This window comes from Lolium perenne, chromosome 6 (assembly GCF_019359855.2).
Source record: "Lolium perenne isolate Kyuss_39 chromosome 6, Kyuss_2.0, whole genome shotgun sequence".
Classification (NCBI taxonomy): Eukaryota; Viridiplantae; Streptophyta; class Magnoliopsida; order Poales; family Poaceae; genus Lolium; species Lolium perenne.
Genome location: NC_067249.2, coordinates 109,159,836 through 109,176,427, shown reverse-complemented (window position 1 = coordinate 109,176,427; position 16,592 = coordinate 109,159,836). Strand labels below are relative to the sequence as shown.

The window sequence follows — 16,592 nt, the reverse complement described above, 5'->3', positions numbered from 1 at the left end:
ACAACTGAATCATATAGCAAAGACTTTTCATGAATAGTACTTCAAGACAAGCATCAATAAGTCTTGCATAAGAGTTAACTCATAAAGCAATAATTCAAAGTAAAGACATTGAAGCAACACAAAGGAAGATTAAGTTTCAGCGGTTGCTTTCAACTTATAACATGTATATCTCATGGATATTGTCAACATAGAGTAATATAACAAATGCAATATGCAAGTATGTAGGAATCAATGCAAAGTTCACACAAGTGTTTGCTTCTTGAGATGGAGAGAGATAGGTGAACCGACTCAACATAAAAGTAAAAGAATGGTCCTTCAAAGAGGAAAGCATCGATTGCTATATTTGTGCTAGAGCTTTGATTTTGAAAACAAGAAACAATTTTGTCAACGGTAGTAATAAAGCATATGTGTCATGTAAATTATATCTTACAAGTTGCAAGCCTCATGCATAGTATACTAATAGTGCCCGCACCTTGTCCTAATTAGCTTGGATTACCGGGATTATCGCAATGCACATGTTTTAACCAAGTGTCACAAAGGGGTACCTCTATGCCGCCTGTACAAAGGTCTAAGGAGAAAGCTCGCATTGGATTTCTCGCTATTGATTATTCTCAACTTAGACATCCATACCGGGACAACATAGACAACAGATAATGGACTCCTCTTTTATGCATAAGCATGTAGCAACAATTAATTTTCTCATATGAGATTGAGGATATATGTCCAAAACTGAAACTTCCACCATGGATCATGGCTTTAGTTAGCGGTCCAATGTTCTTCTCTAACAATATGCACGCTCTAACCATAAGGTGGTAAATCTCCCTGACTTCAGACAAGACGAACATGCATAGCAACTCACATGATATTCAACAAAGAGTAGTTGATGGCGTCCCCAGGAACATGGTTATCGCACAACAAGCAACTTAATAAGAGATAAAGTGCATAAGTACATATTCAATACCACAATAGTTTTTAGGCTATTTGTCCCATGAGCTATATATTGTAAAGGCAAAGAATGGAAATTTAAAGGTAGCACTCAAGAAATTTACTTTGGAGTGGCGGAGAAATACCATGTAGTAGGTAGGTATGGTGGACACAAATGGCATAGTGGTTGGCTCAAGGATTTTGGATGCATGAGAAGTATTCCCTCTCGATACAAGGTTTAGGCTAGCAAGGCTATTTGAAACAAACACAAGGATGAAGCGGTGCAGCAAAACTCACATAAAAGACATATTGTAAACATTATAAGATCCTACACCGTCTTCCTTGTTGTTCAAACTCAATACTAGAAATTATCTAGACTTTAGAGAGACCAAATATGCAAACCAAATTTTAGCATGCTCTATGTATTTCTTCATTAATAGGTGCAAAGTATATGATGCAAGAGCTTAAACATGAGCACAACAATTGCCAAGTATCACATTATCCAAGACATTATAGCAATTACTACATGTATCATTTTCCAATTCCAACCATATAACAATTTAACGAAGAAGAAACTTCGCCATGAATATTATGAGTAGAGCCTAAGGACATACTTGTCCATATGCAACAGCGGAGCATGTCTCTCTCCCACACAATGAATGCTAGGATCCATTTTATTCAAACAAAACAAAAACAAAAACAAACCGACGCTCCAAGCAAAGCACATAAGATGTGATGGAATAAAAATATAGTTTCAGGGGAGGAACCTGATAATGTTGTCGATGAAGAAGGGGATGCCTTGGGCATCCCCAAGCTTAGACGCTTGAGTCTTCTTGATATATGCAGGGGTGAACCACCGGGGCATCCCCAAGCTTAGAGCTTTCACTCTCCTTGATCATGTTGTATCATCTCCCTCTCTTGATCCTTGAAAACTTCCTCCACACCAAACTCAAAACAACTCATTAGAGAGTTAGTGCACAATCAAAATATACATGTTCAGAGGTGACATAATCATTCTTAACACTTCTGGACATTGCACAAAGCTACTGAAAGTCAATGGAATCGAAATATCCATCGAGCATATCAAAACAGGCAATGCGAAATAAAAGGCAGAATCTGTCAAAACAGAACAGTTCGTATTGACGAATTTTATTGAGGCACCAGACTTGCTCAAATGAAAATGCTCAAATTTAGTGAAAGTTGCGTACATATCTGAGGATCACTCACGTAAATTGGCATAAGTTTCTGAGTTACCTATAGAGAATTTTGCCCAGATTCGTGACAGCAAAGAAATCTGTTTCTGCGCAGTAATCCAAATCTAGTATGAACCTTACTATCAACGACTTTACTTGGCACAACAAAACACCAAACTAAGATAAGGAGAGGTTGCTACAGTAGTAAACAACTTCCAAGACACAAATATAAAATAATGTACTGTAGTAAAAACATGGGTTGTCTCCCATAAGCGCTTTTCTTTAACGCCTTTCAGCTAGGCGCAGAAAGTGTGTATCAAGTATTGTCGAGAGACGAAGTGTCAACATTATAATTTGTTCTAATGATAGAATCAAAAGGTAACTTCATTCTCTTTCTAGGGAAGTGTTCCATACCTTTCTTGAGAGGAAATTGATATTTAATATTACCTTCCTTCATATCAATGATAGCACCAGCAGTTCGAAGAAAAGGTCTTCCCAATATAATGGGACAAGATGCATTGCATTCAATATCCAAGACAACAAAATCAACGGGGACAAGGTTATTGTTAACGGTAATGCGAACATTATCAACTTTCCCCAAAGGTTTCTTTGTAGAATGATCAGCAAGATTAACATCCAAATAACAATTTTTCAGCGGTGGCAAGTCAAGCATATTATAAATTTTCTTAGGCATAACAGAAATACTTGCACCAAGATCACATAAAGCATTACAATCAAAGTCATTGACCTTCATCTTAATGATGGGCTCCCAACCATCCTCTAGCTTTCTAGGAATAGAAGCTTCGCGTTCTAATTTCTCTTCTCTAGCTTTTATGAGAGCATTTCTAATATGTTTCGTGAAAGCCAAATTTATAGCACTAGCATTAGGACTTTTAGCAAGTTTTTGTAAGAGCTTTATAACTTCAGAGATGTGGCAATCATCAAAATTCAAACCATTATAATCTAAAGCAATGGGATCATCATCCCCAATGTTGGAAAAAATTTCAGCAGTTTTATCACAGCGATTTAATGATTTAGCGAGTTTCGAGCTTTTTCGCGCTTTGCATTAGAAGTGGAAACATTGCTAACACCAATTCTTTTATTATTAGTAGTAGGAGGTGCAGCAACTTGTGTAGCATTAGCATTACTAGTGGTGGTAATAGTCCAAACTTTAGCTATATTATCTTCTTTTTCATTTTCTTCTCTTTCCCACCTAGCACGCAATTCGGCCATCAATCTTATATTCTCATTAATTCTAACTTGGATGGCATTTGCTGTAGTAGTAATTTATTATGATGATTTTCATTAGGCATAAATTTCGATTTCAAAAGATCAACATCAGCAACAAGACTATCGACTTTAGAAGCAAGTATATCAATTTTCCCAAGCTTTTCTTCAACAGATTTGTTAAAAGCAGTTTGTGTACTAATAAATTCTTTAAGCATGGCTTCAAGTCCAGGGGGTGAATTCCTATTATTGTTATAAGAATTCCCATAAGAATTACCATAGCCGTTGCCATTATTATAAGGATATGGCCTATAGTTGTTACTAGAATTGTTCCGGTAAGCATTGTTGTTGAAATTATTATTTTTAATGAAGTTTACATCAACATGTTCTTCCTGAGCAACCAATGAAGCTAACGGAACATTATTAGGATCAACATTAGTCCTATCATTCACAAGCATAGACATAATAGCATCAATCTTGTCACTCAAGGAAGAGGTTTCTTCGACAGAATTTACCTTCTTACCTTGTGGAGCTCTTTCCGTGTGCCATTCAGAGTAATTGATCATCATATTATCAAAAAGCTTTGTTGCTTCACCAAGAGTGATGGATATAAAGGTACCTCCAGCAGCTGAATCCAATAGGTTCCGCGAAGAAAAATTCAGTCCTGCATAAAAGGTTTGGATGATCATCCAAGTAGTCAGTCCATGGGTTGGGCAATTTTTAACCAAAGATTTCATTCTTTCCCATGCTTGTGCAACATGCTCAGTATCTAATTGTTTAAAATTCATTATGCTACTCCTCAAAGATATAATTTTAGCAGGGGGATAATATCTACCAATAAAAGCATCCTTGCATTTAGTCCATGAATCAATATTATTCTTAGGCAGAGATAGCAACCAATCTTTAGCTCTTCCTCTTAATGAGAAAGGGAACAATTTTAATTTTATAATGTCACCATCTACATCTTTATACTTTTGCATTTCACACAATTCAACAAAATTATTGAGATGGGCAGCAGCATCATCAGAACTAACACCAGAAAATTGCTCTCGCATAACAAGATTTAGTAAAGCAGGTTTAATTTCAAAGAATTCTGCTGTAGTAGCAGGTGGAGCAATAGGTGTGCATAAGAAATCATTATTATTTGTGGTTGTGAAGTCACACAACTTAGTATTTTCAGGAGTACCCATTTTAGCAGTAGTAAATAAAACAAACTAGATAAAGTAAATGCAAGTAACTATTTTTTTTGTGTTTTTGATATAGCACAGCAAACAAAGTAGTAAATAAAATAAAGCAAGACAAAAACAAAGTAAAGAGATTGGGATGTGGAGACTCCCCTTGCAGCGTGTCTTGATCTCCCCGGCAACGGCGCCAGAAATTTGCTTGATGCGCGTGGTTGACGTATTGTCTTTTCGTTCGACACGCGTCCGTTGGGAACCCCAAGAGGAAGGTGTGATGTGCACAGCGGCAAGTTTCCCTCAGTAGAAACCAAGGTTTATCGAGCCAGTAGGAGTCAAGAAGCACGTTGAAGGTTGATGGCGGCGAGATGTAGTGCGGCGCAACACCAGGGATTCCGGCGCCAACGTGGAACCTGCACAACACAAACCAAGTACTTTGCCCCAACGAAACAGCGAGGTTCTCAATCTCACTGGCTTGCTGTAACAAAGGATTAGATGTATAGTGTGGAAGATGATTGTTTGCAGAAAACAGTAGAACGAGTATTGCAGTAGATTGTATTTCAGTATAGAGAATTGGACCGGGGTCCACAGTTCACTAGAGGTGTCTCTCCCATAAGATAAACAGCATGTTGGGTGAACAAATTACAGTTGGGCAATTGACAAATAAAGAGGGCATGACCATGCACATACATATTATGATGAGTATAGTGAGATTTAATTGGGCATTACGACAAAGTACATAGACCGCTATCCAGCATGCATCTATGCCTAAAAAGTCCACCTTCAGGTTATCATCCGAACCCCCTCCAGTATTAAGTTGCTAACAACAGACAATTGCATTAAGTATTGCGCGTAATGTAATCAATAACTACATCCTCGAACATAGCACCAATGTTTTATCCCTAGTGGCAACAGCACATCCATAATCTTAGAGATTTCTGTCACTTCCCCAGATTCACGGAGACATGAACCCACTATCGAGCATAAATACCCCCTCTTGGAGTTAATAGCAAAAACTTGGCCAGAGCCTCTAGTAATAACGGAGAGCATGCAAGATCATAAACAACACATAGATATAAATTGATAATCAACATAACATGGTATTCTCTATTCATCGGATCCCAACAAACACAACATATAGCATTACAGATAGATGATCTTGATCATGTTCGGCAGCTCACAAGACCCGACAATTAAGCACAATGAGGAGAAGACAACCATCTAGCTACTGCTATGGACCCATAGTCCAGGGGTAGACTACTCACACATCACTCCGGAGGCAACCATGCTGGCATAGAGTCCTCCGGGAGATGATTTCCCTCTCCGGCAGGGTGCCGGAGGCGATCCCCTGAATCCCCCGAGATGGGATTGGCGGCGGCGTCTCTGGAAGGTTTTCCGTATCGTGGCTCTCGGTACTGGGGGTTTCGCGACGAAGGCTATTTGTAGGCGGAAGGGTAGGTCAGGGGGCGTCGCGAGGGGCCCAGGAGACAGGCTGGCGCGGCCAAGGGTGGGGCCGCGCCGCCTGCCCTCCTGGCCACCTCGTGGCCCCACTTCGTTGACTCTTCGGTCTTCTGGAAGCTTCGTGGCAAAATAGGACCCTGGGCGTTGATTTCGTCCAATTCCGAGAATATTTCCTTACTAGGATTTCTGAAACCAAAAACAGCAGAAAATAGCAACTGGCACTTCGGCATCTTGTTAATAGGTTAGTTCCAGAAAATGCACGAATATGACATAAAGTGTGCATAAAACATGTAGATATCATCAATAATGTGGCATGGAACATAAGAAATTATCGATACGTCGGAGACGTATCAGCAACTCACATGATATTCAACAAAGTGTTGATGGTGTCCACAGGAACATGGTTATCGCTCAACAAGCAACTTAATAAGAAATAAGATACATAAGTACATATTCAATACCACAATAGTTTTTAGGCTATTTGTCCCATGAGCTATATATTGCAAAGACAAAGAATGGAAATTTAAAGGTAGCACTCAAGCAATTTACTTTGGAATGGCGGAGAAATACCATGTAGTAGGTAGGTATGGTGGACACAAATGGCATAGTGTTTGGCTCAAGGATTTTGGATGCACGAGAAGTATTCCCTCTCAATACAAGGTTTAGGCTAGCAAGGCTATTTGAAACAAACACAAGCATGAACCGGTACAGCAAAACTTACATAAGAACATATTGCAAGCATTATAAGACTATACATTGTCTTCCTTGTTGCTCAAACCCTTACCAGAAAATATCTAGACCTTAGAGAGACCAATCATGCAAACCAAATTTTAGCAAGCTCTATGTATTTCTTCACTAATAGGTGCAAAGTATATGATGCAAGAGCTTAAACATGAGCACAACAATTGCCAAGTATCACATTATTCAAGACATCATACCAATTACTACATGTAGCACTTCCCGTTTCCAACCATACAACAATTAACGAAGCAGTTTCAACCTTCGCCATGAACATTAAAAGCTAAGAACACATGTGTTCATATGAACCAGCAGAGCGTGTCTCTCTCCCACACAATCTTTTATTCAAACAAAAACAAAAACAAAAACATACAGACGCTCCAAGTAAAGTACATAAGATGTGACCGAATAAAAATATAGTTTCAAGAGAAGGAACCTGATAATTTGTCGATGAAGAAGGGGGTGCCTTGGGCATCCCCAAGCTTAGTTGCTTGAGTCTTCTTGAAATATGCAGGGATGAACCACCGGGGCATCCCCAAGCTTAGACTTTTCACTCTTCTTGATCACATTGTATCATCCTCCTCTCTTGACCCTTGAAAACTTCCTCCACACCAAACTCGAAACAAACTCATTAGAGGGTTAGTGCATAATCAAAATTCACATGTTCAGAGGTGACACAATCATTCTTAACACTTCTGGACATTGCTCAAAGCTACTGGAAGTTAATGGAACAAAGGAATCCGTCCAACATAGCAAAAGAAGCAATGCGAAAGAAAAGGCAGAATCTGTCAAAACAGAACAGTCCGTAAAGATGAATTTTTAAGAGGCACCAGACTTGCTCAAATGAAAATGCTCAAATTTAATGAAAGTTGCGTACATATCTGAGGATCACTCACGTAAATTTACAGAATTTTCTGAGTTACCTACAGAGAACCCTGTCCAAATTCGTGACAGACAGAAATCTATTTCTGCGCAGTAATCCAAATCTAGTATCAACCTTACTATCAAAGACTTTACTTCGCACAACAATGCAATAAAATAAAGATAAGTAGAGGTTGTTACAGTAGTAACAACTTCCAAGACACAAATATAAAACAAAGTTGCTATAGCAAAATAAACACATGGGTTATCTCCCAAGAAGTGCTTTCTTTATAGCCATTAAGATGGGCTCAGCAGTTTTAATGATGCACTCGCAAGAAGTAAGCGTTGAAGCAAAAGAGAGCATCAAGAGGCAAATTCAAAACACATTAAGTCTAACCCACTTCCTGTGCAAATGAATCTTGTACACAAATGAATTCATGAAAAACAAAGTGACAAGCATAAGAGGATAAAACACGAGTAACTTCAAGATTCTCAACATAAAGAGGGGAAACTTAATATTATTAAGATGCATATAACCATGTTTCCCTCTCTCATAATAACTTTCAGTAGCATCATTGATGAAATCCATAATATACCCATCACTTAAAACATTCTTATCATGGTTCATATGCATAGAAGTTATATCCTATATAAAGCGTTGCAGATTTCACGCTCTCCTCTTTCTTCACACACTGTATATGCGCTATTTTTCTTCCTTCCCATCCATAGGCATCCTGCCACGTTTTATATTTCTTTCTCTCCAGTTGGTGATCGGTTTGTTTTTTCCTTTTTTCTAGGCATCTGGTTGACCGGCAAACGGGTCTTAGTAAAGATAGAGATCTCTCCCGCGCTAAAATGGCATTATCACCTCTCCCCGGTAATTCCCTTTTCTTTTCTCGGCCTCTCCGTGATCGTGGGTTCATAACTGCTTGGTTTGCCACGTTATTACTGCTGCACTGCTACGTGTTGGCTTCACATTTTCAGCAACCGTCTTGCCTTCTCTTTTTTCCCGATTTTTTCTTATTTTCCTCCCTGCCATTCAATTCTGTTACGCTTCCTGCTGGGGTTTACCCACGAAAACTCCGGCGCCTGCATCTTCCCCAGTTCCCCTTGCCGATCTGCGCCCGCCATACACGACGGGCGATCGTGCTGCTTCTTCTGCGTCTCCTCTTTCTTCCTGCCTTCTACGTTTTCCTTTCTTCTCCTTGCTTTATAATGGTGTAATGTTGCCCGGTTTCTTCTTCTTCGGCAGGTAGTCCATGAACACACGCGGTTTTGCTGGCCGTCGGCGTCGCCGCGGCCGCCCTCCGTCCTCTTCTCATTCTCCGACTCCGTCTCGCCGCCGTAGCCTTCATGCTCTGCCTCCGCGTCCGCCTCCTGCCGGTGCTGCTTCTGATGGTGACCGTCTGCGTCATGGGAGACCTCCAGGTCGTGGCCGTTCTCGAGGACATCCGCGCTCGATCCTCCCTCCAAATTTCGATCTGATGCCCATGCCTGCGCCGTCTCTGCCCCTGTTCTATGCCGTTTCTCCTACAGCGCCGGCCACTGTTACGGCTTCTTCTTCGTCCACGACTCAGAGTGATGTTTTGCCTTTGATGACTGATTTAACACATGCAGAAATTGAGAGGAGACTCGGCAAGCGATCGGTCATCGATTCATCCTCTGGTGCTGCTGCCTTCTACTCATTTTTGCCTAGCCATTCCTGTGACCTTTCTTCTCCGTCCCAGCCTACAGCATCGTGGGAGCAACATGGATGCTTTGAGATTTTGATGCCTCACAAGTGTTTGTTGTTATGCCTATAAAAACCAAAAAAGTGTATTCTTGGATTTATCATTTGATCTGTATAGGTTAAAGTAATGTATTCAGCTGATTAACTCATCTGCATAAGATGCAGTGCATCTGGGTTTCCTTATTCTCTTTTCTAGCTTTCATATCTTATGGCTATTGGGAGCGATCTGACAATCTGATTTTTGCTCTGTAGGATTCTGCAATCAAATGTTTTGGCTAATTATATAGTTTTTCATGGACGCAATGGAGAGTGCCTTTTTCTGGCTAATGAGTAATGATGCAAAGGTATAATCTTAAACCGTGGTTTTTTCCTTCATGACACTGCGAATATCTAATGATTATTTGGGAGCACCTGTAACTTGCTCACCAAAGTTCCCAATGCCGTTGGAAGAAGTGTGCTTACTGTTTAACAAATGAACTTTTTTTTTGTCAACTCCCACTCTAGAACTAATGATATCCCACAAGTTCGTGACAAATATTTTAAGAAGTCCCATATCAATGATGTTGGAACAAAGAAGGACACGGAATTAGCCTGATGGTTATTTTTTCGTAATTATCAATATCAGTTTAGTATCTCTTGCTACAGATTCATGATATTGATAGAGCTCTTCAGGCTTTTGACATTTTAATTCTGCTGTTGCATTCTGATATCTCTTGAAAGAAACAATTTAGTAGACTGTTCTGGTTTCGAGACAGTATCTGGTGCTCTTCCTAAATTTAATAAGGAATTACAGTTGATAAACTAGCAAATTCGGTCCTCTATGTTCAATCCATCTTTTTTACCAACTATCTCTTTTTTGTACTATTCATTTGTTTTCTTGCTTTATGTTGACTGCTGAACTGACCTATTTGGATCATTAATTATGTATTGTATAATAATATGATGCCTACTTTATTTAGATTCCCTCCTGACACATTCATACATCCACTATTATAAGTGTACTGAATACCCCACATACATACAGATTGCAGTCGATTATGCACCTTAACCATTCTCTGTTTCGTTGTCTTCTCTATTTTAGTCTTAATTTATTTATATATTCCACTAGAAATCATATCCCTTTATGAATTTTGTCCTTTTTTTTGTAAATCCTTGGTATGCCACTCTCTACTCTACGCTGAATAATTTCAATCACATGCAGTATAGAAGAAGAAAGACATGAAAGTTTCATGGTCAAAGACATATTGCCTTGATCTCATTATTTATTAATGGAAGGTTCTTGTCCGTCTTTCCTGTATCTGGGAATGCAGATATCAGTAAACACGCAACAAAACGTAGATGAGTTAGATTTCATCGCTGTAAACCATGAGGTATATATTAATAAACTTGAGCATTACATCTATTTCCCCCATTTACTATTTGTATGTACTCCACTGCTTCAACTTATGTGCTTCACATTGTGTGTATATATTTGTATCCTTCTATTGTTATCAATAATCCATTATTATAATGTGTATCCAGCAATTTTTTTAAGTCTGAACTTACCCTTTTGTACAAAAAATTAGCTTCTGATATTATGAAGAAATAGTTGCCACAAATGCTAATCTAGCGGGCATTCTCAACCTCCTTAATCATACTACGTACTTTATGAGGTAATTTCTGCCAGGGTGCTATGCGAACAAGCGGTAAATCTAATTCGTATTTAGCTGGACACGTTTGTGAATTTATTGAGTCAGAATGTACATGTCCAGGTACGAGTTCAGCTGCTGAATGACTATGCATTCTTGGTTTATAGAGTAAGATGCCTGGATTCATACAGGAGAGCTGGAGCTTATCCAATGGACGTCTGAGTATGCTTCAGTTATTTGTGGGGTCACGACAGCTTGAGCTACCTGGTTTGCACTGCAACTTAAATTCAGCACCAGTGATTGGATACATACTGGATCAGTGAAATAGCATGAGGCAGTTACAGATGACAGCAAGTCGGACCTTGGCAAAGCTATCACAGCATGCTCCAGACCAAGATGCTGCCATTGCGACCTACGGACTTGACCATTCTGTAGTAACTGTAAGCTCTATAAATTTATCAGTGTACTATTTTCGTTTTTTAAAAGCCATATTCCCTTTCTATGGACTATATTATAAGTTAGTACCTCGATGTTGAATCGTAGTATGCCAGGTTTTCAAGACTATTGCTCTATATAACTTTAAGCCAGTTCTGAAGACACAGTCTCTCTATTCTGTGTATTTTGCTCTTATCTAACTAGCTATTTCCGGTCCACTTAGTTCTATTGCAACACATGTAGTAAACCAGCTAGATTTTCACATCTATTAACTTTTCTGTCTTTTAATTCATTTCTTCATCTTGATGCAACAACGATTGGATCGAAAATTAGATCATTACTATTCATAAAGCCTGATGGCAGTTCAATTATAGAAATTGTTATTACCATTAGATGAATCTTGGAACAAGGTTATTTTCCATCTGCCTTTATTCTACCAATTTATATGCATCAGTTCTATCAATTTTGACCATGTGGCTGCCTATCTATGTTAGTAGTAGTGTGTATTACTACTGCAGATTAGTATCACCGGCCAGCTTATTACCTATGTGTAATCCAGTAGAAGTATTATTGGCGGCACTAGCCAATGTGTACTCGCACTACCAGCATGTATATCAGTAGCAATATAAAATGCAAGCCCAAGAAAAACTGATGGAACTACCAAATAATTTGCACTCCAAACACGTACCAGTTTTGTTTGCATTGTGTACTGTATTATCCAGCTTATACAAAAGCCATAAAACAGCAGGCTATCAACGATTCAGTCCAAGCCTAACCGACTGGATATATTTAAGTAAAACTAGCATCCATGCCAAACAAAAAAGATAACACCATGGGCGCGGCGTGCCGCCGCGCCAAAGCATCCTAGTATCATTAATTTTGGTATAAGAAGAGTTCTTCTCATTAATAGTAATTGGAGCAGGATTATTATCAAGAATTTGAACATGGTAAACAAGTTGCATACTAAGGGAATTGTTTTTGGCAATCCAATCATGACTATGACAAGTTTCATAAGGATAGTTATAACCTATATCATAGCATTCTTTATAGTAATCATCAAAGGTCAGAGGCTTAGTGTCATCATAAGGAATAGAATAGTTATCTTTCATAGCATGTTCATCTGTGACCATACCATTATTGTTATTAGAAGGAGATGTATCAAACATATAATGATCAGTAGCAAAAGGATTTTCAAACACATCTTTCCCAAGCTTAGAGCTTTCTATATCATTATGGGAGGAAGCATGGATAGTACTGATACTATGGCAATTATTAACATCATCATTTTCAGAATTAGTTTCCCAGAGATTTGCAATATCAAAAGTAGTGTGCTCTTTCAAATCATGATCACTAATGTATGTAAAGGGCATAGGAAGATCATTGTATTCAGATTCATTATCATAATAGTCATTAGGAGCAACATACTTACGGTTATCTATCGTTATCTCTTTCTCTTCATTCCCCTTCTTCTTCTTCTTCGTCTTCTTCGTTCCCTTCTTCTTCTTCTTCGTTCCCTTCTTCTTCTTCTCTTCCTTCTCCTCGTTCCCTTCTTCAGGAGGGAGATGCTTGAACGGAGGCTTCTCCACATAACCTGATTTATTTCCAGAAACAATAGAAGAAACTTGGGAGGATTCCTCCTTTTCATTAATAAGTTCAAAACACACAGTAGTCCTATCATATTTTGGCAAGGTGTCATCTTCTAAAATATTTTGTATGTAAGTATTTGTATGGCAATTATCAATGCAATAAGAAAAACACCCATGCAGGACGTCATCAATATCAAGATCACTCATATGTAACAAAGAGATTTTTCTTGAGAGCTCTTCACACCACAAAAATAAAGTAAGTTCATCATGCTGATTAGGAGTAATTTCATCATCACAATACAAATTTGTAGCACTCATGGGGTTCAAATTATCATTGGAGGAGCATTGAAAATTAAAATGACCCACTCCATGGCAAAGTTCACAAATAAAAGGATAGAGGGCACAAACTTTTTTACCAAGATCATCTAGAGCCCTAAACCACTTTCTAGTTTTTTCATTAATATGATGGATACAATATTCATTTTTGATTTGATTAATTCCACAAGGTCTATGCATTCCACAAAAATTAACCTGCTTATAGGAAATAGCATTCTTAGGAGTTTGAGCATGCTTATTGCAATCATTAACAACAATTTCATTCTTCATGCAAGCCTCTTTAAAAGGTTCATGATACTTATCGAAATTCTTCTTAGGCAATTCAAAATGAGAAGCAAAGGCTTTATAAAGATTTGCAGAAACTTGAGAGTCAAGACCATAAGTAGCGCTCATATTTCAAAATTTATCAGTATCCATAAAAACTTCAATGCATTCATAATCATAATTTATACCTGACTCTTTACCTTTGTCGTTCTCCCAATCTTCAGCATTCTCCTCAATCCGATCAAGAAGATCCCACCTAGCTTCAACCTCCTTGCTTGTGAAAGATCCCTCCGAACATGCATCTAGATAGTCCTTGTGATGTCCTGAAAGTCTTGCATAAAAATTATTAATAATAACATTACGGGGGAGCTCATGAATGGGACATTTGAGCATTAGTGACTTCAATCTCCCCCATGCTTGAGAAATACTCTCTCCATCACGAGGATAAAAGTTATAAATATAATTTCTATCAATATGCACTTCATGAGGAGGATAAAATTTAGAATAAAAGAGAGATACAATTTCCTCCCAACCAAGAGAATGACTATTCTTTAGCAATTTATACCAATGCGCCGCTTTACCAGACAGCGAAATAGAGAATAGTTTCTTCCTCACTTCATCCATAGAGATACCTGCACACTTGAATAACCCACATAATTCATGCAAAAACAGTAAATGATCTCCAGGATGGACAGTTCCATCCCCTTCATAGCGGTTATCCATAACACGTTCAATAATTTTCATGGGTATCTTGAAAGCAGTACTTGCAGTAGGTGGATTTAAAATATCACAAGCATCATTGGAGTTATCGCATATGGAAGATAAAGCATTATCAGAGCAAATTTTCTCCCCTAAAGGTGGGAAGCTAAAATGATCACAAAAACTAGCTTCCCCAAGCTTAGACTTCTCCATAGCATTAGTAGTGATTGCGTTCATACTAATAACATTGCTACTAGCATGCAAATGAGGTTCCATAGGTTCTTTAATTTTCGCATCACACAATTCATGTCTTAACTTAGGAAATAAATTAAAAAGCTCATAGTTGTTTTCCATTATGCCTTACTAGTGTAAAACAAGAAACAAAAAGATGCAATTGCAGGATCTAAAGGAAATAGCTTCGAGTACTTACAACGGCGCCGGAAAATAGCTTAGTAGCCGAGATCCGGAGTGTGAGTACCTTTTACCTTTCCTCCCCGGCAACGACGCCAGAAAATAGCTTGATGCTACGCACACTCCTTTTCCTGTAGATAGTGTTGGGCCTCCAAGAGCAGAGGTTTGTAGAACAGCAGCAAGTTTTCCCTTAAGTGGATCACCCAAGGTTTATCGAACTCAGGGAGAAAGAGGTTAAAGATATCCCTCTCAAGCAACCCTGCGATCACAATGCAAGAAGTCTCTTGTGTCCCCAACACACCCAATACACTTGTCAGATGTATAGGTGCACTAGTTCGGCGAAGAGATAGTGAGATGCAAGTAATATGGATGAGTATGAGTGGTAATAGCAATCTGAATAAAATATGTCAGCGAGTAAACATGCAACAAAACAGTAAACAAACGGAGATTCGATGTGTGGAAACAAGGCCTAGGGATCCTGCTTTCACTAGTGGACACTCTCAACAATGATCACATAATAGAACCACTCTACACTCTTTTGTTGGATGATGAACACCACTAATTGCGTAGGGCTACAAGAGCACCTCAATGCCGGAGTTAACAAGCTCCACAACATTCGATGTTCATATTTAAATAACCTTAGAGTGCATGATAGATCATTGCAATTACACCAAGTACTAACATAGCATGCACACTGTCACCATCACACTATGAAGGAGGCATAGATCACATCAATACTATCATAGCAATAATTAACTTCATAATATACAAGAGATTACAATCATAACCTACGCCAAGTACTACACGATGCACACACTGTCACCATTACACCGTGGAGGAGGAATAGAGTACTTTAATAACATCACTAGAGTAGCACATAGATGATATTCAACTAGATCACATAAAGAGAGAGATGAACCACATAGCTACAGCGGAGCCCTCAGCCCCGGGGGTGAATTACTCCCTCCTCATCATGGAGACAGCGATGGCGGTGAAGATGGCGGTGGAGACGGCGGTGGAGATGACTCCGGGGGCAATTCCCCGTCCCGACAGGGTGCCGGAACAGAGACTTCTGTCACTCGAATTGGAGTTTCGCGATGGCAGCGGCTCTGGAAGGTTTTCTCGGGTTTCGTCAATCGGTGTCGAGGATTTAGGCCAGGGAGGCCTAAATAGGCGAAGAGGCGGAGTCGGAGGGGCCACGGGGGACCCACACACTAGGGGGGCGCCCCCCCTTGGCCGCGCCACCCTGTGGGGTGGGGCCCCCTGGCTCCCCTCTGGCCCCTCTTCGGTGCTCTGGAAGCTTCCGGGAAAAATAAGATATTGGGCGTTGATTTCGTCCGATTCCGAGAATATTTCCTTTGTAGGATTTCTGAAACCAAAAACAACAGAAAACAGCAACTGGCCCTTCGGCATCTCGTCAATAGGTTAGTTCTGGAAAACGCATAAAAACGATATAAAGTGTGAACAAAACATGTAGGTATTGTCATAAAACAAGCATGGAACATCAGAAATTATAGATACGTTGGAGACGTATCAAGGCCCAACACTGTCTACAGGAAAAGAAGCGTGAGTAGACATCAAGCTATTTTCTAGCGCCGTTGCCGGGGAGGAAAGGTAAAAGGCACTCACACTCCGGATCTCGGCAACTAAGCTATCTTCCGGCGCCGTTGTAAGTGCTCGAAGCTATTTCCTTTAGATCCTGCAATTGCATCTTTTTGTTTCTTGTTTATCACTAGTTAGGCATAATGGAAAGCAACTATGAGCTTTTTAATTTATTTCCTAAGTTAAGACATGAAATGGTGTGTTGCAAAAATTGAAAAACCTATGGAACCTTATTTGCATGCTAATGGCGATGTTATTAGTATGAATACTTTGAACATCATTGTTGCTAATGATATGGAAAATTCTAAGCTTGGGGAAGC

General features: G+C 39.3%; 1 long non-coding RNA gene across 2 annotated transcripts; it reads left to right on the top strand.

Moving 5' to 3' along the window:
* Nucleotides 1-6,583: 6,583 nt before the first annotated feature.
* LOC127325948 (uncharacterized) lies at nucleotides 6,584-11,540 on the top strand. Of its 2 annotated transcripts, none has more exons than XR_007867464.2 (3): nucleotides 6,584-9,655; nucleotides 10,513-10,681; nucleotides 10,877-11,540. It is a non-coding gene; the product is annotated as an uncharacterized lncRNA (long non-coding RNA). The 2 variants fall into 2 exon arrangements; XR_007867465.2 differs by having other exon boundaries at nucleotides 6,591-9,655; nucleotides 11,063-11,540.
* The last annotated feature ends 5,052 nt before the right edge of the window (nucleotides 11,541-16,592 follow it).